Source organism: Aythya ferina (assembly GCF_964211825.1).
Source record: "Aythya ferina genome assembly, chromosome: 23".
NCBI lineage: Eukaryota > Metazoa > Chordata > Aves > Anseriformes > Anatidae > Aythya > Aythya ferina.
In genome coordinates this window covers 1338935-1360888 of record NC_140321.1, presented here as the reverse complement: position 1 = coordinate 1360888, position 21954 = coordinate 1338935, and the positions used below count along the sequence as shown (strand labels likewise).

At 44.7% G+C, this 21954-nt stretch overlaps 1 protein-coding gene and 2 long non-coding RNA genes across 7 annotated transcripts in view; 2 read left to right on the top strand and 1 right to left on the bottom strand.

The window, feature by feature from the left end:
- ASIC2 (acid sensing ion channel subunit 2) overlaps nucleotides 1-21954 on the bottom strand; it is a 577174-nt gene that overhangs the window by 226027 nt on the left and 329193 nt on the right. The gene's annotated exons all lie outside the window — the stretch shown is intronic.
- Nucleotides 1204-2759, top strand: LOC311422767. Its single transcript, XR_014685498.1, has 2 exons — nucleotides 1204-1328; nucleotides 1517-2759. It is a non-coding gene; the product is annotated as an uncharacterized lncRNA (long non-coding RNA).
- Nucleotides 5429-7392, top strand: LOC311422768. The gene is made up of 3 exons (XR_014685499.1): nucleotides 5429-6095; nucleotides 6170-7137; nucleotides 7278-7392. It is a non-coding gene; the product is annotated as an uncharacterized lncRNA (long non-coding RNA).

The following is a 21954-nucleotide window of genomic DNA, read 5'->3' as shown; positions in this document are numbered from 1 at the left end:
GCTTTTATTCTTTGTTTAGACTCATGCCACTGGTATTCGGGAACAGCACTTGTAAGGTTTCAGTCAAAGAGGGAATTAGGTCTGGCTGAACGAACATCTCTGTTGCCCCCAAATCACCCATGGAAACAGTGATTTTCCTTGCAAGCTTTTAGCTCCAGAAACATCTCTTATGTTACACTTCTAAAGGGTCTGCTACAATGAGAACCAAGCTTGATTAGTAAGTCTTTAGCAGAATTGATTATGATTATTACCCATTTTTCACAGTGACATTTTCCCCACTATTATGTCACTTATGATATTTACTTTGCTTAGAGAAAATTAATGATGTATGAGATCTTGACAACAGAATATGACCAACATATTTCAAATTGCTTCCTGGTATAGAACATGCTGTCACAGTCTTTTTTGCAACCAGTCTCCCCTCCCAGCAATACAACTGCCTTTTTCTACAAAGGGAACTCATGTGATTTCCCTAAGATAGCTTCAGCAGAAACTTAAAAAATCTAGATTAAACTTTTCTGGCTTCTCTTAATGACCAGGAGTTACAGGAGTGATATCATGTGTCCAGACAGCCTTACAACAATTGTTGAAGACCTCTGGATGCAATATCATTCATTACATGGGGATGGCAGTTTTATGCACATCCTGCATATCTTTCCTGGCCCAAAGATGCTCTTTTGGTCAGGTCAAGAGACGAAGCTATTGTCTGGACAAGGGAGACTGATTTTACTGTGGTATAAGTATAGCTATCAACATTGCTACATCTCATTACACAGTCTTCAGGCTACCATTTTTGACATCTCTGGCACCATTTGTTTGCTGACTTCCCATGCATGACTCATGAGAAGGATGAAACATTGCTTCTGACAGTGTCCAAAGGGCTAGAAGGAGGAGTCTTAAATTCAGAGCCTGTGCTGTTGGGGGCAAGATGTTTAGGACCCAGTGCTACACAGAAGTTGTACTCGTGAAATGTCCCGCAGCAAGCACTGGCTCCTACTTGATTCTCTGGGCACAAATTCTGTACTAACCCCCTGTAGCTCTGTTGCCATGCCACCTTCATTGCTGAGTCCAAGCACTCCCACACTGCTGCCTTCAGGAACACAACCAACTAACCCTATCTGCCCAGGAACTGACACTTGGCCTTAACGAGCTCTGCTTTGGTGAATACCAAGTACCTCCCACTCTTGCCAGTTGGGAAGTCAGGGAAAAAGAAGCTGAGTTTAACACTTACTCTTAAAGCCTGAAAATCTGAGCACAACCAATGGGTTGGAAGGAGTTTGCCGCATTCATGCTCTGGAAAGCATCCCCTAAGGGGCTTCCCCCTTCAGGTAAGAGAACAGCCCTGACTCACCCCGCTCAGCCCAGAGCAGTGCATTGGCTTATGCTCATTGCTAATTGAGTATTTTCTAAAGATTTATTTATTTATTTATTGGCAGAAAATTGTGATCATAATTAAATAATATTTAGGGAGGAGAGAGCAGTTTCTCCAGAAAACACAGTTTATTCTTTGTTGCAGAACAACACTATGCCAGCAATAAAAGCTGTTTCAGCAGACACCAGTGTGGACCAGCATGAAAAGACATGGCCAGAGTGCAGGGAAGCAGCAGCCCATGCACCAGCCTTTCCTGAGGGGGGTTTCCCTACCCACATCATGTTTGCTGTGATGCAGCAAGACCAAGACATCCCATGATCTCCCTCCTTTTGCCATGCAGAAGGCATCCCTGAGTGGTGCAGGATGTAGAGGCAAAGGGGTGAATGTAGCATCATAACTGTCATTCAGGAAATCTGGCAGGAAGATTTCCAGAAAGGGGCCATTGCTGCATGCCAGGATAATCCTGGCCCCTCAGTAACTGGCTGCCCTTCAGATGGCTCCTTATGCTTTCTCCCTCTGACCCAGACCCAGCTAGGTGGTGGTGCCAGTTTCCTTCCCATCCCCAGCAACAGAGCTGCCCATGCCAGTTGAACCTTCTCACTCTTCTCCAAGTCCCCAGACACTCTAACTAGTTAGTGTGCTAACTAGTTAGTGTGCTAACTATCACGCCCTCTAATAGAGGGCATGATAGCACAACAGTGAAGAAAGACAGCTGGCTGTCTGCAGAAACATGTCTGATAAAGCCTAGTCCTGCTGGAGTTGGTGATTGATCCTGGGACCGACGGTAGTATGTATCATCAGGAAGACGCAGACTATGAGATGACTGATGCTGCTCTGTGCTGTAAATCTCCTAGATATATTTCATCCAGAGCCAGGCCTGCTGTTGTCAACGTAACCCGTTGCAATTTCCCTGATAGACAGCGAGGCCATACAGTGAACGGCTACAATCCTTCCGCCAAAGAGACGAACGCTAATTAATGCTACTTCTCAAGAGCTCAGCAGCCCAGACCTGGAGGGAACCTCGTGCAAGGAGCGCTTTCAGCCACAGGTGCTCATCAAAGGCTCCAAAGCTGGGGAAAATGCTTGGATTTATTTATGTGTCCACCATGCTAGAGCCACACTGCAGAGAGATCTTTAAGTAGGCCTGCTATGGGATGTTTTAACCAATGTAATTAAGAGGTACTCATTTTGCAGAAGACAATGTCTAGAAGGCTAATTAAAATATTGCTGGTCCCTACTTAACTTGCTCAGCCATCTTTCAAGAGCCATCTCAGCCATTTTTTAAGAGCTAATGAAATGCAAATTATTTTTGCAAAGGTACATTACTGTACCTTTCTGAACTGGCATAACCCAAGTGTTCAGAGAGACAATAAATTGAATGTCAGTAGTTGAAGACCAACATTTTTTGGCTGCAATTTGATATTGGAAATGAATTCCTAAAGAAATGGAAAAATGGGAGGTCCATATGTAAAAAGAAAATATTGTGGCTTTGGTTTATGAGGAAAAAATATACATTTTGAGTCCTCACTCAAATTTTATCTAAGAAACTAAGATAAGTTTCATGAAAAAAATCTTTAGCCGGCCCTTCAACTGGTACTTTGGGTGGAGAAAACCCTGAAAGAAGATTTTCTTTGTTATTTTTCAGCTTTTGATCTGAGGATACATAACATCACACGCTGCAGGAGGGAATGCTCACTGTGCAGAACAGTTAATTCTTACACTAAAAATATAACCTCTTAATATAAGCAGGTAATTTTTTTTTTTTTTTTTTTTTTTTTTTTTTTTTTTGCTGTGCCAGGGGTTTCTAGGAAGATGCTCTACTCTTCAAGCCTTGCACTGCAATCCATATTTGAAAGTGGGTCTTGCTTTTGATTCAAAAGCAAGGAGCTCTTAGAACAGCAGAATAAATGGGTTTTGAAAGCTGTTTCTAGTGTGGGCTCTCTGATGTCTACGAGGAGGTGAGCTTAGGATATTTTTCTTCCACGACTGCAGGAACTGGCCTGTCTTCTTGCAGAATGTTTCCATTACCCACAGTGGCTCCGAATCCTCAATCAAAATTTCTGGAAATTGGGCAATGCATTCGACGTGAGGAAGGAGGACAGGTGGATGCAAGGACACACATATTGCATGCACCCAAAGCACTGGAAGTCAGGCTGCAAAACCACCCCCTACTAAAACCCAGCCATGCTCAAATGGTGGAGAAACTTCCTGAAACTGGCAAAAGAGTCCAAAAAAGCTCTCTCTATTCAAGTTGACATCTGTAAAAGTCTAGGTCTCTCATGTTTAGTGAAAGATGTATGTGTTAATATATGCACAGGCAGTATACATGTCCACGCCTCTGCTGTGCCACTTCTTGGCACAAACAAAGATACTTTGTGCTTATTAGCAACATCTTATACCACATTCTGAGCTTCTGTTGCAGTTTTAAGCTTTTTTTTTTTTTTTTCCTTCATTATTTTCTCTATAAGGCCACAATCTGCAATTGATAGCACAGATTTTTGCAATGATTCCAATCAATGACAAACTGAAGCAGCCAAACAGCTCCCAACCAGCTTTGGAGTCTGTAAATTAAGCCTTTTTCCTGGGGAAAGTGGCCATGAAAAAAAATGCTAACATTTCTAAATTTGTTGCTCAAAACTAGTGTTGCTCAACAAATATTTCAGTTTAATCATAACTCTTGAACTGGGCACCATGAGTTCTCTAAATTTATAAGACAGTATGTCTCCACAGTCATCTGCTGTTATTTTTCTCTCTTATTGTGTTGTCTCGCCAGACTTCAAAATATATGGAAATACGAATGTGATTGCACTAAAGGAACAAATATGGAAAGTCTAGAGACTGTCAGATTTGCAAGGGCAGGAAAGGTTGGAGTTCTTAAATTTTATTCCCATACTTTCAGATTCTTAGCTTTCGTGTAAATCTAACCAAACTCTGAATTTTCTGGAGTATTACATGTTAGCTCAATTCATTCTTGCAGTATTCTCCCCAAACACTTTTTGACTAGGTTATTGCATTTTGCATTCAACCTTACCTCCAATTCAATAATTTTATTCTTGTTTTCGATGGGGATCTCAAAAGATTTTCAACCTAATTTTATTTCCAGCTAAAACAAATCTCATTTTGTGATTAAATGAAGCTTGTCTCACAGGCTATAGGTCACATCCTGCAAAAACCACCAACTAGAAAAAGCATCCACTGCAGCCAGTGCTTCTGCAAAACTGAATTAAAAAAAAAATGCAAAAGTAGTTAAGAAAAACATAGCCCAGGATTCACCACAGTATTTACAAATCACTTTTCTCACTGTGCTGAAAATGTTAACTTGCATAAGTAATTTATGCGGTCAGTTCGATCTTCAGATCTCTCCTGCAAGCCTAATTACCCCCTAGTGCCTGTCTGCATTCAGCTTTTCTTACCCACTTAATGTCCTAGGAAACTGAGGCACAGCTCTCAGGAGTGTGTAACAGGCTGGAGCTACAAAGCTTCTTGATCTCCGGAGAGCCTTTTAGAAAATAATTCCTGGCTAATGGCATTTAATAGTTTTCTTCTGACAAGCAACAGGCTGGAGGCCACTTGGCAGTCTTGGGCATGCCTTCATGTTCCTGCTCCCCTTGACTCCTTGTGTGCCTCAACAACAAGCTCTTCTGCACAGAAGAGGCACTGGCAGGTGCTGGCATCTTTTGATTCAGAGAGGAGGAGAAAACATTTTGGAGCCAGGAGGAGTCAGGGAGCTAAGGATCCCTCTGCCTCTTCCTTTGGGAGGTGATGCTGTTGATATTCAGTCCTGTTCAGGCTAGGCGAGCAGAATTAGGTTTTCTGATAAATCACATGTGACGCTACTGATTTTGACTGAAATACTTCAGTTTACGCACATATCAACTTCAGTTAGGGCAAATTCTGAAGACAGATAATTTATGTGCCAAAACAATACCCGTGGAATTTGAGATGGACTGGAAATAGTTGTCTATTTCTGCTGACCCCAGGAAAACCTTTTAGAAAACCAAGAAAAGCGGGGAAGAGGAAAAGCTTGGGGCTGGAAGGTGGGACTAAACTGGGAGCTCAGGCTGGGGACCATTAGATTGCATACCAGGTTGGGACGAGGTGGGAGGAGAGCAGTGAGGAACAACAATGACAGAGCCTGGAAATTGGTAGGGTCCTACCAGGAGAAGCCTACATGATGCTGTCTCTGTGCTCACCAGCTGAACAGCCTGTCACGTGCAAGATACTTCATCACTTCCTCAGAGACAGAAGAAGCCCTTGTCAGCTACAAAACACTCCTCATCCTTTGGCAACAGCTGAACTCACTCAGCATTATGCAGAACTGCAGTTTCAGCCCATGTCTCCCCAGCTGAGGGTAAAGATCCATAATGGGGTCAAGACCAATTATCTCATCTGTTGCTTCTTGGTGGAGGACCACTGATGGGATTCAGTTGCTGCAGAAAGGGAGGAGACAGGCATATCTCAAGACTAAATGCTTCTGGGAGGTGATTAACCCTGTGCAGGAGGGTGATCCAAGTGAGAAAGCTCCCAGCAGAACCCTCTGCAAGGTCTGGGCTAAATGATGCCCTGCAACCTGGTGTCTGGGGCTTCACAAAGGTGTTGCAAAAGGCCAAGTCTGGATGGAAATGAGCCTGGTTTGGCACTTGTGTCATTTGGGAAACTTGCTAGCTTTTCACCAACACCTCTGTCTCTCAGTGGGATGAAAAACACACTGCAACAGCCTATGGTGAGTTGCAAAGGTGATCCCTGCAGCTGGGGCTAGCTCACCGGGACTCACCATGGCTCTTTCTCTTCTCCTAGTGAGCTGGCAAGAGCCAGTGAATTATGAACAAGGACAATTATTTAGCCAGACTGCCATTTACTCTGCATCCCTGTTCTGTTGTATGTATCTCTCTCTGCCAAGCACAGCTGGGCTCATGAAAGCAAATGAAAAGACGATGAGACTAAGTTCCCCTGATGGATTCTTCATCCTTTCTCCAAATGCTACCCGAGTCATTTTTCAGCCATCGGAAGGGATCGTGATGACATCTCCCTTAAATCACCAGTACTAATGATTTCTAGCCTGAATGGGAAACTTGTAATTGTTGGCAAGGAAAGACAGATAGAAGGAACAAACTCTTCTGAGAAATGTCCTAGTGCAGGACTCTGAAATGTCTTGTTTTACCACGGAGTGCAGTAGGCATTAAAGTCTTTCAACACAACTCTGTAGTTCCATTTTCCCTGCCTGTCTGAGCAGGAAACCTCTAAGCATGTGAAGTTCTTTGGAGCAAGAAACAAGGCTGCTCCCTACCTGTTTTTTTGTTGGCATGTAGTGAGAGAGGAACTGTTTCAATGACTGCCAGTGGTCTTCCACATACTTGTGGAGCTTTCGTGCTGGCAGAGGTCTGTTCTTCTTCCCGGGGTATTTTCTGAAGTCTAGTTTGTTCCTTCAGCCATATGGTGATCAAGCATTCTCAGTGCCTGCAGTGCTTTCAAGAGCTTGGCTTTGTTCTGTGACTGGTTTTGGCCAGCTTTCTCCAAAAACATTCTCCACAGGTGCCCAGCTGGATGCCTGCAGAAGGTGCAACGACGTCTGGCTAATGAGGCCGCAGCATGGAACCAGCCCCTGGCCCCGGCCAGGTACCAGGCTGGTACCAGCCCCTCAGAGCCCATCCTGACACTGTGTTCCTGCACATGCTCCCTCCCAGGTGACTTTGTGCCACAGCAGAGTGTCGTTGTGGAAAAACACCACTTTTTAAGGTTGAGTCTGATCTTTCCTTGCCTCTCAGGTACTTCCAAGCTTTTATCCTCAGCTCTGATTATTCCTCTAGCAGTTCCCATTTCCAGAGATGTTCAATCTCACTCTCGCTCTTCAGCTCAGCTGTCATTGCTGTCAGCTCATCTCCAATCTACTTGCTTTTGCTTTCAGCAGAAACAACCCTCTGGAATCACACAGTGAACAAGAACCCTTTTTCCCCTGGGAGACCCGACAGCAGCAGCAGAACAGCAGAGCATCAGTCACGCACCACCGTGCCAGGAGGAGGAAGGGGGGGGGGGGGCTTTGCCTTGTACCACTGTCTGCCAGTGCCTTCCATCTATTTATTTTTGATGAAGGGTTCTAGTTCCTGCAGGACAGCGTGGGACAGTGCCTGGTGGGGCAGAGGGTTGGGTCCTTGGTCACATTGCCCTCACATGTTGTCTGCCTGTGTTGCAGGGGTGGCTGAAATCAGCCTGGTTCTCAAGCACCACAGCATCCACTCATGAGGACTAGGAGAGGATGTAACTTCTCATCAGACTGGCCTCTGTATGTCAGAAGCTCTTGTGCTGCTCTCTAGACAGAGCTTTCCAGCCATGTAACCTGACATCCATGTGCACCTCTATCCCACTCCAGAAGCCAAAGGAAGAAGCAGAAAGTGAGCTACACAGCCCTGGAAAGAGGATGTGAGAAAATGGCCAACAGGTCAACTGTGTTGTACTGCTGATCCAAGGTTGGCTTGTAAGGTGTAGGTCCTCACCCTTGCTCCAAATTACTGCTGCCCACTCTTGGGGCAGTGCCTAAAGCAGTCAGATCATTGCTCTGATCTCATGTTCCCTCTGGTCCACAACTGTGGCAACATCAGAGTAAAACCATACCTCTATATGGACCTGCACACTGGCAAAGCACAGGGGAAACAGAGGGATATAATATATATATGTTATTTTCAGAGGGCTATGTACACCACTGGGGCTTGCTGACCCAACCTTCTCCTGAAATCATTCTAGAGGACCATTTATTTGTCCATGCGTATGTATATATATAGACTTAGGCCTATTTGGGGGTGTGAATACATGTGTATGGGATGGGAAATGAAGAAGCATATTGAATAATGCATGAGAGAAATGGCAGATTACAATGCTTTTTCGAAAATAACTAATAGCAGCAATAAAGCAAAAGCCTGAGAGGGCTGTCATCCCATTTGTCAGCCTTGAGACAGATTTTTCAGGCCTGTACCTAAAGCTCCTTCTTTGCAGCCCACAAATCACAGAATCACAGAATGGTAGGGACTGGAAGGGACCTGGAAAGATCTTCTAGTCCAATTCCCCTGTTGGAGCAGAGGAATGATCAGGTCACAGATCAGGTCACACAGGAACGTGTCCAGGTGGGTTTTGAATGCCTCCAGAGAAGGAGACTCCACAGTCCCCCTGGGCAGCCTGTTCCAGTGTTCTGTCGCCCTCACCATGAAAAAATTTCATTTCATGTTTAACTGGATCCTCCTATGTTCCATCTTGCACCCATTGCCCCTTGTCCTATCACTGGGTGTCACTGTGAAGAGCCTGGCTCCATCCTCCTGACACTCCCCATTTACGTATTATAAACATTAATAAAGTCACCCCTCAGCCTCCTCTTCTCCAAGCTAAAGAGACCCATCTCCCTCAGCCTCTCCTCTTAACAGAGATGCTTCACTCCCTTAATCATCCTTGTGGCTCTGCGCTGGACTGTCTTAAGCAGTTCCTTGTCCTTGAACTGAGGGGCCCAGAACTGGATGCAATATTCCAGATGAGGTCTCACCAGGGCAGAGTAGAGGGGGAGGAGAACCTCTCTTGGCCTACTAACCACAGCCCTTCTGATACACCTTAGGATGCCATTGGCCTTCTTGGCCCCAAGGGCACTGTGTTTGCTCATCGTCATCCAGCTGTCCACTAGGAACCCCAGGTCCTTTGCTGCTCTCTAGCAGGGCAGTCCCCAACTGATACCGGTACCTGGAGCTGGTCTTGCCCAGATGCAGGACTCTACACTTGCCCTTGTTATATTTCATTCAATTTCTCCCTGCCTAATTCTCCAGCCTGTCTAGGTCCCAGTGGATCTTGACACTGCCTCATCTCCCCGCCTAGGCCCGCTCTGCTGGTGGCCTGCAGTCCTGCTCTCCTGCTTCAGCCAGATTGGTCCTGGGTATACAGAGAAACACTTCTGTCCACATCTTTGCTATGAGAAGGGAATTTGGATATAACACTAATTTCTCCTGCAGTGAGCTTGCTTGCCCTGCACTTTGTACCAGAAACCCATGCTCTGCTCAGAGACCTACAAAAAAAAAACAAAAAAAAAACAAAAAAAAAACAGCAGCTCGTGCAAATATATGGGAGTAATCAGAAACCTGAGGTGGTGAGTTTAAACACACTGTTAGAAGGAAAAGAAATAAATCTCTTGAGTGTGCTAAAATGCAGGCAGAAGCATAGAGAGACTCTAACAAGCCAGTGCAAACAGGAGAGCTGGTCTGATGAAGACTGAAGAGTGATAAAAGGCAGATTCGAGAGATGTAGCCAGCAATACAGAAATCCTTCAAAATTTAAAAAATTCAGCCCAATAAATGGGCATGTAAACTCTTGTGCTGGTAGCTAGCTGGGCAGCATCACTCTGCTGGATTTATCAGTCTTTGCCTATAGAAGAGGACTGGAGAAATGCAGAGGATTCAGAGAAGAGAGGGGAAAAGGATGCAGGGTCTGGAGGGCTGCTAACAGGAAGAAAGACAGCAGTGAGCGGAGAGGTGTGTGTCTTCTCTGCACACCTCTAGAAGGGGAATTCAGGCAGACATTCCCTTGGCTCAGCACGCAGACCTGGCCAAACATTCAGAATCCACCAAAGCCCTGCTGGAGGTCAGTCTCTCCTCCGTTTGGGGTGTTTCCTGTAGCCTCAGTGGAGAGGCTCTGAACACCTTGGCCTCCTTCAGGGCCTGCATACCAGCATGTCCAGCAGTCTGAGGGGCAGACACCAAGCAGAATGGGAAAAGCCAAGGGCTCCAAGGGTACATGTATGTGGAAAGCTAAGAGGGCAGACTAGTAGATGGAGAGATGAGCATTGTCTCAGAGTATAAATTAGGATGCTGCTCATGCACATTTTACTAAAAAAAAAATACTGATTAATGGATAAAGCAACAGTCAGTGAAATTTAGGAGGAAATGTGTCAGTAATGCATTAATGTCAACAGATGGAGCCTGGGAGAGTGAGAAGAAAATGTGCTCTAGCGCACAGACAGAGGCACATCGGTGCCCCTGGGACTCTACATCAGCATGGGGAGATGCATGGGGTGCACCATACCATTAAGAGAATTTAGTGACCTAATGATAAGAGGTAACAATATAAATGGCATTAACCCAGTGCTTCCTGCCCAGATGGATGAAGGATTCATAGCAAAGACTGCACCACCATCCTCTTTGGTCAGCTGCCCTTTCTATTATTCCACCTAACAGATCAGCCACGCAAGGTTGTTTGTAAAACTTCTGGTCTGGCTTTCTCGCTAGTAAAATTTCTCTTCCTCAGACAATGCCAATTTCTTGAAGCCAAAAACATCAGTGAGAAAGGCTCAATTTGATGAATCTCCTGCTGGAGGAAAAACAATTTTTGAAATACTGTTGAAAGCCCATTTTGTCATCTTCAACAAAAATGGTATTTTTTGTTTGGAATAACTTCTACCTTAGAAATGTAACTTGGTTTACATTACAAATGTTTTTAAAGGTCAAATGGAAACTAACAGCTTGAAGACCCATTGTTTTGACTGGTTCGAATTCTTCATTCCTTAGTTAGTGATAAAGAAATTGAGATTTTTGATTCTTGCTTCTGGGGAAAGCATGTGTCCCAGGAACTGGGCTCCACTTCCTCTAATTCCTCATCTTACCATGTGCGTGTACATGTTTCACACTGGTATGTATGTGTTTCGTCTGTGTATGAGCTTTTTTTTTTAAACTATCTTCAGGTCAGGGTTTTCCTCCTGGATGCTTCCCACAGGCCATGGCATATGCAGGACTGAACAGTGGATAGTGCATCATTCTTGGGACAGTCAGAGTCACAGAGATGTTTTCTGAGTACCCATGATCAGCTCTGCTTTCCTGTTCTCATGCTCTGGGCTTCTTTGTTCCAAGCAAGGCACAGGCTTCTCTCCTCCAAACAGCATTGCCTGGGAGACATCATTTTTACAAAGCATGTTTCCTTTTTCCAAAGAGCATTGCTACGGAGACGCAGCCTTTCCAGAGGAATATGTCAAGCACCGTCTGGAGAACAAGAGTCTTTCCAATCCGTGGGGTGGGCATGGGACAGGTGGGACATTTTCCAAGCCCTAGGAGAGAACAAGGCCCCTTAGAAACTGCAGTTTCCTCTCTGCAGCCCACATACAGGCATGCATGCATGTATCCTGAATAGGCAGCTGAAAGACTGGGGAAAAAACACCACGCATGAGAGAAGTATTTCCAGGGCTTCCAGGTTTTTGCTCAATTGACATTGGCACTAGGAACAAGACAAGCAGCCACAACCTGAAATTGTCCTTGCCCATGTTGCCTGGAGCCTTCAACAGTGGAGGCATTTTGCCTAACAATGTCTTCCTAAACAGTATCTGTTGTTTCCTTTTTTCCCTTTCAGTCAGCCCATTCTTCCACAAGTCTTCCACATAGGCAATTATTTCTCCCCTCAAAGAAGAGAGAATTCAACCTGATCTCTGAGAGCAGTCCCTATATGATGGCAAAAAGCCATATAGAGAATAGAAGGTACTTTAAATATTTACAATGAGAAAACAAATGGAGATTCATTAAACAATGTCACTATCACAGCAAAGGTTGGCTCCAAAGCTCTGCAATAATTAGATGTCAGGAGACAGAAATACTGTTGTATTAGGATTTGTCCTCATCACTTACACACCACTTCTCTTCCCGATGTATTCCAAGCTCCCAGTCCCCTCTGCTTCCTCAAGCAGGGGGATTTGTCCCACCTGTCTGACACACTTGGTTGGTGATGTTTCACCCTGAGCAGGCTGCTGTGCTCAGCAGTCCCAAGGCCCTTCATCACCAGCAGGACAGAAGCTTTGTGCAGATCTTTCAGGGGCAGCAGTGCTTGCCCCTGCAAAGCCTCGAAGTTACTCTTGTTTCTGTAAAGTCACTGCTCTGCTTCAGCTGCAGGAAGCTCTTAGTGCCCCTGGCCCTGAACAGTAAGCAACCCAGAGGAGTTTCCTTCAACACTGCCTGGAACAGGAGAAAATGCTTTACTGGCTTAGCCTGCTGCTGCATCTTTCCTTTTGGGAACATTAAAATCATTGCCAGGCTGCCTATAAAAGTCAAAAAAGCAGCAGGAAGGAGCCTTTTTCCCTTGAGGGAGTTTGGTGGCTTTACCATGCTGAGAAGGAAACCGTTGAATGGTCAATGAGAACTCACAGGGGTGCCACTGAACTCCGTCTGTAAAATGTCATTTTATGTGTTTTTTCTCTTCAGAAATAGGGATTTTTTGACATTCCAGTGGACAGAAATGTATTTTTTTGACAGCTGACAATGGAAAAAATGCAGCAGAGGGTAAAACTGCAGAGGTTCAGTTTTAGTCATTTGAAACCTATACCTTTGCCTGGGCTAGAAAGGAACATTTTCAACCTGGATTTCAGTGGAAACATTTCATCAGAAAACTGCTGCACAGAAAATTCTGCTTTCTGTTGAAATGTCCTCACAAGTGGCGAAAAAAAATGAACTTCATTGTGATGAAAGACAAGCTGTGGGCATAAGGGAATTACAGTTTGAGGGCTTTACAGCATGAGGTTGGCAAAGGATCACAGGATCTCCCTCTCTTCGTTACAGTAGGATTTGTGTTGAAGTTTCTCTTCCAGATCAACCTAGACTTTGGTCTTGCATCAGTCAGTAGAACTGGGAGGCTGCGACTGCTCTAGCCATTTCAGTTCACTTTACAGGTAATTGGAGGAAAGAAAGCATCTTCCTCTACCCTCCATGACTCTGTTTCCCAAACTGGAGAGTTTTCCTTAATACCTGTGTCACTTCTCTGACTAATGTAGACAAGTTTTAGCAACCACAAAAGGACAAAACCACAAAATGAAACCACAGACTACTACATACAAAACGAATCCAGGACTTTTGTTTGTTAAAGAAGCACAAAAGATTCACAGTTTTGTTTTCTTGCTACAAAACAACAGAGAAAGACCTTTGCCCAGATATACTCTATCTGCTGTTGGGCTCTGTGATTTTGATAGAGTATCTAATTTGTTTGTTTGCCTGGAGAGAAATCCAATAGAGAAGAGCCTTGTAATCAATACCTGAGCAGGCATTGGACCAGCACGCCACAGACAGTCTATTCTCAAAAAGAGTGAAGCCCAAAGCAGTGGGACTCCAAGCTTCCACAGAGCCAGAAAAAAACCAGCTTGTAGCTAGGAGCTGTAGTTATAGCTCTTAGTTATTTATATGATCAAGACCTATGCCAGGTGTGGTACAAAACACAGAACAAGGATGAAAGGATGGGGCTTTGCACCAAGACAAACAGCTGGCTATGGCGAGGGGAGAACAGCAAGCATGCACCACAGCAGAACTGTGAAGCAGGGCAGCAACTGCTCTCTGCTGATCAGTAACTGCTGTCGAGTCATTTCACAGATGCCAGGAGAAGGATTTCAGGAGAGGAAGGTTTTGGGGAGGCTCTTGTGGTACTGCAGAGTTCCTATGCAGCATAAGGAGCAGCATGGGAGGCAGCAAAACCACCTGTGGCTGGAAAGCTGATGGATGGGTGATGTGGCATTGTGGACAGATCTCCAGAGGGCACTGACATCTGCAGGGAATGAGAGATGATGTGAAGGAGTGTGGGGGGGTGTGTCTCAGAGGCTGACAGACCCAAACAAACAATCTGTGCTTGAGACAAGCAAGGAGAGAGCACATACCGAGGTGGGGGCGAAAAGCATCCAAGCCAGCCTAGCCCTGCAAAGCAAGCGCAAAACCCCCATTTACTTCATTATCCGTGCCACAAATGCCTCCCTGGTCACATGAGAGACCATCAATTGCAACAGAGTCAATGTTTTCTTCCTCAGCCTAGCACAGATTAGACTGGGTTTTGAATTTAAGTACCCAGCTCCCAAATGTGTTTGCAATGACAAAGCAACCACAGACACAAGCCATCAGTTTAAAGCCAGCTGAGCCTCAGACAGAGACACCTTTGCCTGAAATCATGCCATCACAGAAAACAGCTCAAGCACCAACAGAAGCTTGCAGGAAAGTCTTCCTGAGGAAAAGATATCATAATCTTTTTTAGGAGGGAATGACTGAATAAACCTGGAAAACAGTTTTTCTAAAAGTCAGCAGCAAAATCACAGCAAGATGCTCTGTTTTCTCTCTATACCAACTCTCCTACTTGCCTCTCCTATGCTGCTTTTGTTTGTAGATGATTTTTTTTTCATCTACAGCTGAAAACCTATGGGTATGTCTGTCTTTCAGTACATATTTATCAGTACATAAATATCCCCAGGAATTTTTTGTTTAAATCTAAGAAATCTCTCTCCCTCCCTCCCAAAGCCTTCAAGTTCAGTACAGACAGAAAAATAAATAAATAAATAAATAAAAGCACAAGAGAAAATCTATACAGCCTTCAAAGAAATCACTTTGCTCATACACAGAGCGGAAGACAACAAATAAATAAATTCTAGGCATACACAAGCAGATTTTATAGAAATACTGGTAGCAAAGTCTGAGATTAATAAACAGCCTGGTAATACTTGTAAATACAGGATAGTGCGGTTGTCAGTCTGTGTCAGCAACCTCTGTGAGTATGGAAGTACCTGTTTGGGTGAGAGAATCAAGCTGCATTCACGGGAGAATTCCTCATGTCCTAAGGTCAATGTTTTAAGGTCATCTTCATCAGAAGGTGCTGGGCTTTGGGGGCTCCTCACATAACCCCATGCCTAGAGTTGGACTTGGTTGGACTTGATGATCCATGTGGGTCCCTTCCAACTTGGGATACTCTGTGATTCTGTGATTTCCAGCGAGTCCAGAAGCAGAACTGAGACGAACTTGCCCATCCCATGCACCATAAGGCTGGTAACTGGAGTGATGACTGGAGCAAGCTGTGAGCTTTCTCCAAAGCTCTTGATTTATTTTCATTCCTTTGCTTTCTCTTGCTTCCAGGAGAACTCAGCTACACTTTTCAGAAAGGGAAGGAGGGAGATGACTTGTGTTAAGTAGCATGAAAATACCATCTGTGCTGCCTTTCATATATATATGCAACATCAGTATAGATGAACCTATAACCTGCTTTCTGCAGCAATTTGCAGGATACTGAGAACACTTCACAGGAACCTTTCCTGGGAAGAGGAGAGTAAGCAGAGTTTGTGTGCAAGGAGCAGGGGTGGCTCCATGCCCCCTGCATCCGTGTATGGCCACTTTTCTTGGACTGCAGTCAGTACTCTTCTTTCATATTAGGTGGGGAAGCCCTGCTATGCTGCCAGCCCAACCGCCTGCTCTTGCCTCTCACCTCCCCTATGTAAATTGAAAGCTGATTTCATTTGTAATACTTGCAAAGCAAAATCTTGAGGAATTTAAGAGCATATTAAAAACTGATCTCTAGGCATGCTCTCTAAAGGAGTCATTACAAAAACCAATAAACACACTCAAAAATAGTCTTTGGAAAATGACCTAGGAAAGACAGAATCCCACAGAACAAGAAGATAGTGCAGGAGCCTCTAGCATAACCTGACTTTTAGTCCTCGTGCACCTGCTCTGTTGCTATTTTGCCATATTAGCAGACCTGATGTGGAACAGTAAACAAGCTTCTCTGGACCCAACATTTTACAACTCTGTGCTTCAGTTCCTGCAGTTGTATAGCTGGGTATGAAACTACGGGCACATCTACCATCTTTATTTTATTTCTTACTTTTCCCAGTGTTAAATAGCAACCAAGGTCCTGCAGGGAGCTTTGGGCAAAATTACACTGAAAAATATTCACCTATTCCTTCCAGTTCTCTTCCTCCTGATTGCTATTCTTCTTGCTAGCCATATTTGCGTGAAAATAAGGTCTTTATTGCTTATGTTCCTGGTGTGATATTGCATTTAGAAGCTACAAAGATTATAAAAACTGCAGGTGATGAATATGCCTCTGGAACAGATGTCCATAGTAATTAAAAATACCAAATATTATCATCTGTTAAATGTAGTGCAGTGGACATTGTTTCCAAGCAGAACCCTTCCTGTGAGCTGCTCACAGCTATCACATGCCTCATAAGGCTGTCATTTCTCATGGAAGTAAAATTAGCTTTAAGATGGCAGAGATGGATTCTCTAATTTCAGACCCTGTTGTCAGGTATCGACTTCTCAGGAGCTCAGTAGCTGTTTCTGGGTAAACATCTTTAGTGTTTAATAAAGCAAGTATGGAGACGTGTGTACAAGTGCTGGGCACGAGCTCTCATTTTAAGCACCACGGCCTGGGTCTAGCTCCAGCTCCTTCTCTGTGTTCCCCCTGCTCATCACCACCCTCCTCCTTCACCCCTTTCCTGGCAGCATCCATCCTCGTTGCAGCTCCCTGCACTCGCTCTTTTCATGTCCCCTACTGTACCTCTGTGCTAAGCACCAGGCTGGGAAGGCCTCAGCTGTTAAATCCTAGTGCCTAAAATCAAAGGGCTTGTGATCTTGCCTGTAAAACATGTACTTGGTCTCTAAAATGTTTCACAAGCTCTGTGTCTTTCTGCATATGAATACCGTGCCTAGGGAGGAGGGGATTGACTAAGCCCTTAGGCAGAGCCACGTGTGATTAATGACACTTGCTCTGCCTTTCTCTGCTGGTGATGAGTATATTGGAAATGCCTCGATCAATATAGATTACAGGATCAAGTCTTCATCTCCATTTAAATCTGGTCTATAATGTGTTTCCCCTACTTTTTTTTTTTTTTTTTTTTTTTTTTTTTGAGCCTTTAAATGCCTGCCTTTTCCCTTCTGCTTTAGTTATTTATCACGTTAACATCATTAGCTCCCAAGTATGTTTTGGATGGCATTTGTGTTGCAAGGTGCAGGTGACACCAGCATTGCTTCTGAATGCTTCCTCCTCACTTGGAAGTAACTGCAGGCAAGTTAGATTAAAAGTTACGGAATTGGACTCTGAGTTCTGCACACAGACAGCTCTTCTGTCTTTCATTACTGATGCTTTTGGTGGAAGGGGAATTGGCACATGAAACTTCTGTCCCAATTCTCCACTTGAGGCCTTTTATATGCTTCACTTTTGAGACAAATCTGAGACAGGCATTGGCTACAGGACTTATTAGCACTAATTGCCTCCTAGGGTAAAATCAAGCATCCAGATCACTAAAATGTCCTGCTCTGTTTTCATAATAGCCATTTAATTCAATGGGCAGAAGTGCGGGGAACTTTTCCAGGGAAAGGTAATACTTGTAAATTGAAAATGTAATGGGATATTGGGACCCATTATATCCAGCAGGTCTGTCAGCTGTGATTAAATTCAGTTCCTTTACAAAAGGATAATAGGGCTCATTGTAGCTCAGCAAAATAAAAGCCTCAATTGTTCTTATGTTAACACTGAACAATCCACATGATGATACTGTCCAAAACAAAATGAACTTTGTTCATTTCCTGTTTCTAGAGTGGGAAGATCCAATGCTTGTTGTTTTAGACAATGCCACAGAATGTGATTGTTTTCATTTCCAATGGTTCGTCCTGTTTGAAAGTCTTTTTTTGTTTGTTTGTTTGCTTGTTCATTTGTTTTGTTTTATTCCTGATATCTGATAACTGCCATCTAAAATGCATCGCTTACATTGGCTCTAACCACTCAGGAAACTTCTGGACAAGTGCTGGATTGGAGCTACGCTGGATCTAGACCATCACAGAGCTAGAAAATGTTAAACTCTATAGAGAGACAAGGAAGGTGTAATGGCCCCTTGGGGGTGACATTCACAGCACCGAGCACCTTTTCCTTCCATCTCCCCCTATTTCCCATTAGCTCAACATTACCAAATTTTATACTATGGATACATGTATGAGTGTGCTCAGGTGGCCAAGAAGGCCAACAGCATCCTGGCTTGCATAAGAAACAGTGTGGCCAGCAGGGCTAGGGAGGTGATCGTCCCCCTGTACTCGACTCTGGTGAGGCCGCACCTCGAGTACTGTGTTCAGTTCTGGGCCCCTTGCTACAAGAAGGACATCGAGGTGCTTGAGCGGGTCCAGAGAAGGACGACGAAGCTGGTGAGGGGCCTGGAGAACAAGTCCTACAAGGAGCGGCTGAGGGAGCTGGGCTTGTTCAGCCTGGAGAAAAGAAGGCTCAGGGGCGACCTTATTGCTCTCTACAGATACCTTAATGGAGGCTGTAGAGAGGTGGGGGTTGGTCTATTCTCCCACGTGCCTGGTGACAGAACGAGGGGGAATGGGCTTAAGTTGCACCAGGGGAGTTTTAGGTTGGATTTTAGGAAGAACTTCTTTACCGAAAGGGTTGTTAGGCATTGGAATGGGCTGCCCAGGGAAGTGGTGGAGTCACCATCCCTGGAAGTCTTCAAAAGACGTTTAGATGTAGAGCTTAGGGATATGGTTTAGTGGGGACTGTTAGTGTTAGGTCAGAGGTTAGACTCGATGATCTTGAGGTCTCTTCCAACCTAGAAATTCTGTGATTCTGTGATTAAATACAGCTGGATTCAGTCCTGCTGCTGAAACCAATGTTTCCCATTTGGCTGCTTTTAAACCTTCCACTAAGCACAACACACAAATAATAAAACCAGAAACATCACTAGAAGAATCTCAGAGCCCCTGTGGACCAATTTCCTCCTGGTTTGTTTCCTTTGCACAGTCTGATTAGGGTAATCAAACAATCTGGGACTTGCTAATGACCCAACCTAATCACTCTTACCAATGCTGCAGGCATAAAATACCACATTCTCCTGAATCAGGCTAAATCTTCTTAGCTTCTTAGCTTTATCCTCCCTTCTCCAGGCTGAATGCAAAGCCAGCACAGGGGCAGCAGGACATCAGTTGTGAGATCCAGACCTCCGCAGTCCTAGCAGATTTCCACATGAAGCTCCAGCTGGACAGCCCCCCAGAAGGATTAATCCTGCAAGATGCTCTCACAGCCTCTTTCAGCACAGGCCTAAAGGAAACACAAGCTACTCTGCAAATGCTCTAGCCTTTGGTCATCACTCCCAACATCTCTCAGCAGTGTATTAAACAGCATGATTACCATTTATCATGTGACATTTTTCCTGTAGCTGGAGGGAAAAGTTGTATCTGCCAGAAAACGTCCTTTTGCTAAGTGGTATTTTTCTTCTCAATATATAGCAACATCCCTTGCAGTTTGAACAGTAGACAAGAAAGCTTGCGATGGTCCTTAGCTGCTTGAGGCCAAGATTACGTTGATATTGCTGATAAGGAGGGAGCATAGGAGTGGCTGTCAGCTCAGTGTGTTCCCTGATGGGTCCATCTCCTTTGCCAGGGGCCTAGCAGACACCTCTGGGCATGCTGTCACAATGCTGGAGGGCAGCCTGCCTGGCTTGGCTGTCTCTTGGAGCTGAACTTCACTGCAGAACAGTGGAGTTTGCTGCTGGGAGTGGGCGGACACCCTGAGCACCACATGCTCCCGACAGTGTCCCCAGCTGTGGCTCTGCCCATGCTTGCAGCTGTAACCCAGGCAGCCAGACAACCTGCATTGCTGTCACAGGAAGCTCACAAAAACAATCTGAGTATACGGACTGAGACCCTTTTTGCACTTAAGGCCCAGCCCATGTTTTTGAGCCTCATGCTCAGGACTGAGACTTCACAAGTCAAGATCCTAGTGTGGTGGAAGCAGAGGGATTTGGGGGAAACCTTTGGTTTTTTGGTCACTTGGGGATGGCAGCAGAACACTAAGGAGAAGTATGTGTGTGTGTTCTGTGCCCTAAAGCTATCACTTTGTTACTCCAAGCAGAGGAAAAAGTTCTTGGGAGAAAGGAATAGCGATTTGAGGTTAAAGCTGACCTTCAGGCTAGGTTGGTTTGTCACATCTGCCATTCTGTTTTCAAAGCAAGGCTCCCAAGGAGAGCTAATATCCTTTATCAGACCAGCAACTCTCTGTTCAGCCTTGGACAATGGCACCAATGTTGTGCCTCAGGCACACCTCCCCCCTCTACCTCTAACTTCTTTCTAATGTGGCTTCACTGGCACAAGTGCCTTGGCACAGGCAGAAGAAAAGAGAAAGAGGAAACAAGATAAACCATATAACCCCTCTTCAAAGACTCGTTGAGGCAGGCTGCTATGGATGGGGAGAGCAGCCTGTAGAGATGCCCTGTGGCTGTCAGGAGGGTGTGATGCTGACTGTTCACTGACGCTGCGTGTGTCCGTCCGTGTGTCATGGGCAGGGCAGGGAGCAGAGGCTGCCGTGTGCCTTCTTTTCCAAGTCCAATCCTGATGCCATCATGCTTATTGAATTCTTCTTTTCTCGTCTGCATATTAAGGACACGATTTTTAGCTGTCTGCTGAAAGCAGCATCCTATCTCTGGCCTATGACCTGGGAATTGATGGGGTTATAAAACAAGAATTCATGTGTAGCACCAGAGCTGGCAGCTTCCTAGATGACCTCCACGTCACATTCATGGGCAAGTAGGAGCTAGGGCATGGCAGGGTCTGGGGCTTGGAGACAACTCAAGTCTATGATAGACTTTGGCTTCATTTCCCCAGTTCTCAGTTTCTTTATCTATAAGATGGCAATAGTGTTCCACTTCATTCTGAGAGCTAGAAGTGAGGAAGTCTAGGTAGGAATGAACAGTTTTTCCGAATATGATGTTGCTAAAAGCTTTTGAAGAGACTTAGAAAAAGATTTATATTTCAGTGTTTGATAAACAGAAGAAAGGATGTCCGCTTGAACTGTGCTTCTGTCACATTTTCACTTAAGCTGTAAGAAAAATAAATGGTGCTTTCTCAAGATCCTGAAGAAAAAAAAAGTAGCCAAAGAAGGAGGTGAGGCACAACAAGCTTGATGTCACCAGTGAGAATGGTCAAGGTTCATCCATCTTTTTTTTTTTTTTCTTTTCACACAATCAGGGTTTTTTATGCTAAAAAATGTTCACAAAACACCAATTCTCCCAAGCAAAGGTTTTGTCTGAAAATGAGAAGTCATTTCTTGCCTAAAAAGTGGTTTCAGGGCCCCGAAGCTGTTTGTTTTTTGATATTGAATAAACATTTTCAGTAAATAAACCATACCACCACCAACAACAAAAAAACATTACCAACGTGTAACATAGAAAGAAGAGGCAGGGAGCAAAACCCAAAGAACACACAGATATCCTCAAATTCAAGATTCACTCCATTCACAAAGAGCCAATTTGCCAGAAAGCAGCAATATAAATCAAGCTGCAAGAAGGCAGAAGGATGGCCTTCATTCCCCTGCCCTCCTCTCCATGATCCCCTCTCTCCTCGGTGACTATAGCATTTTCTGAATCTTTTGCAAACCATGCAGAGCATCTACATGGGAAGGATACCCTGCCTTATCACCACACTCTCTGCGTAGGGACAGAGGTGCCAAGAGAATCTTGGTGAAGAGGTTCTTCACCAAGAGGGTGATCACACACTGGAACAGGCTCCCCAGGGACATAGTTATGGCACCAAGCCAGTCAGAGTTTAAGAAGTGATTGGACTTAGCACTTAGTCACATGGTCTAAATCTTTGGGCAGACCTGTGCGGTGCCAGGAGTTGGACTTGATGCTCCTTATGGGTCCCTTCCAACTTGGGATATTCTGATTCTATGATTCTATGACAATCTGACATTCCCCTTGCTTTGGCGAGGGCCAGAATCCAGCTCCTCACCTCCCCACTTCACAGACAAAGCTGAGCTCTGCAGCAGAGGTGGAGGGCTGGCTTTCAGTGTCATTT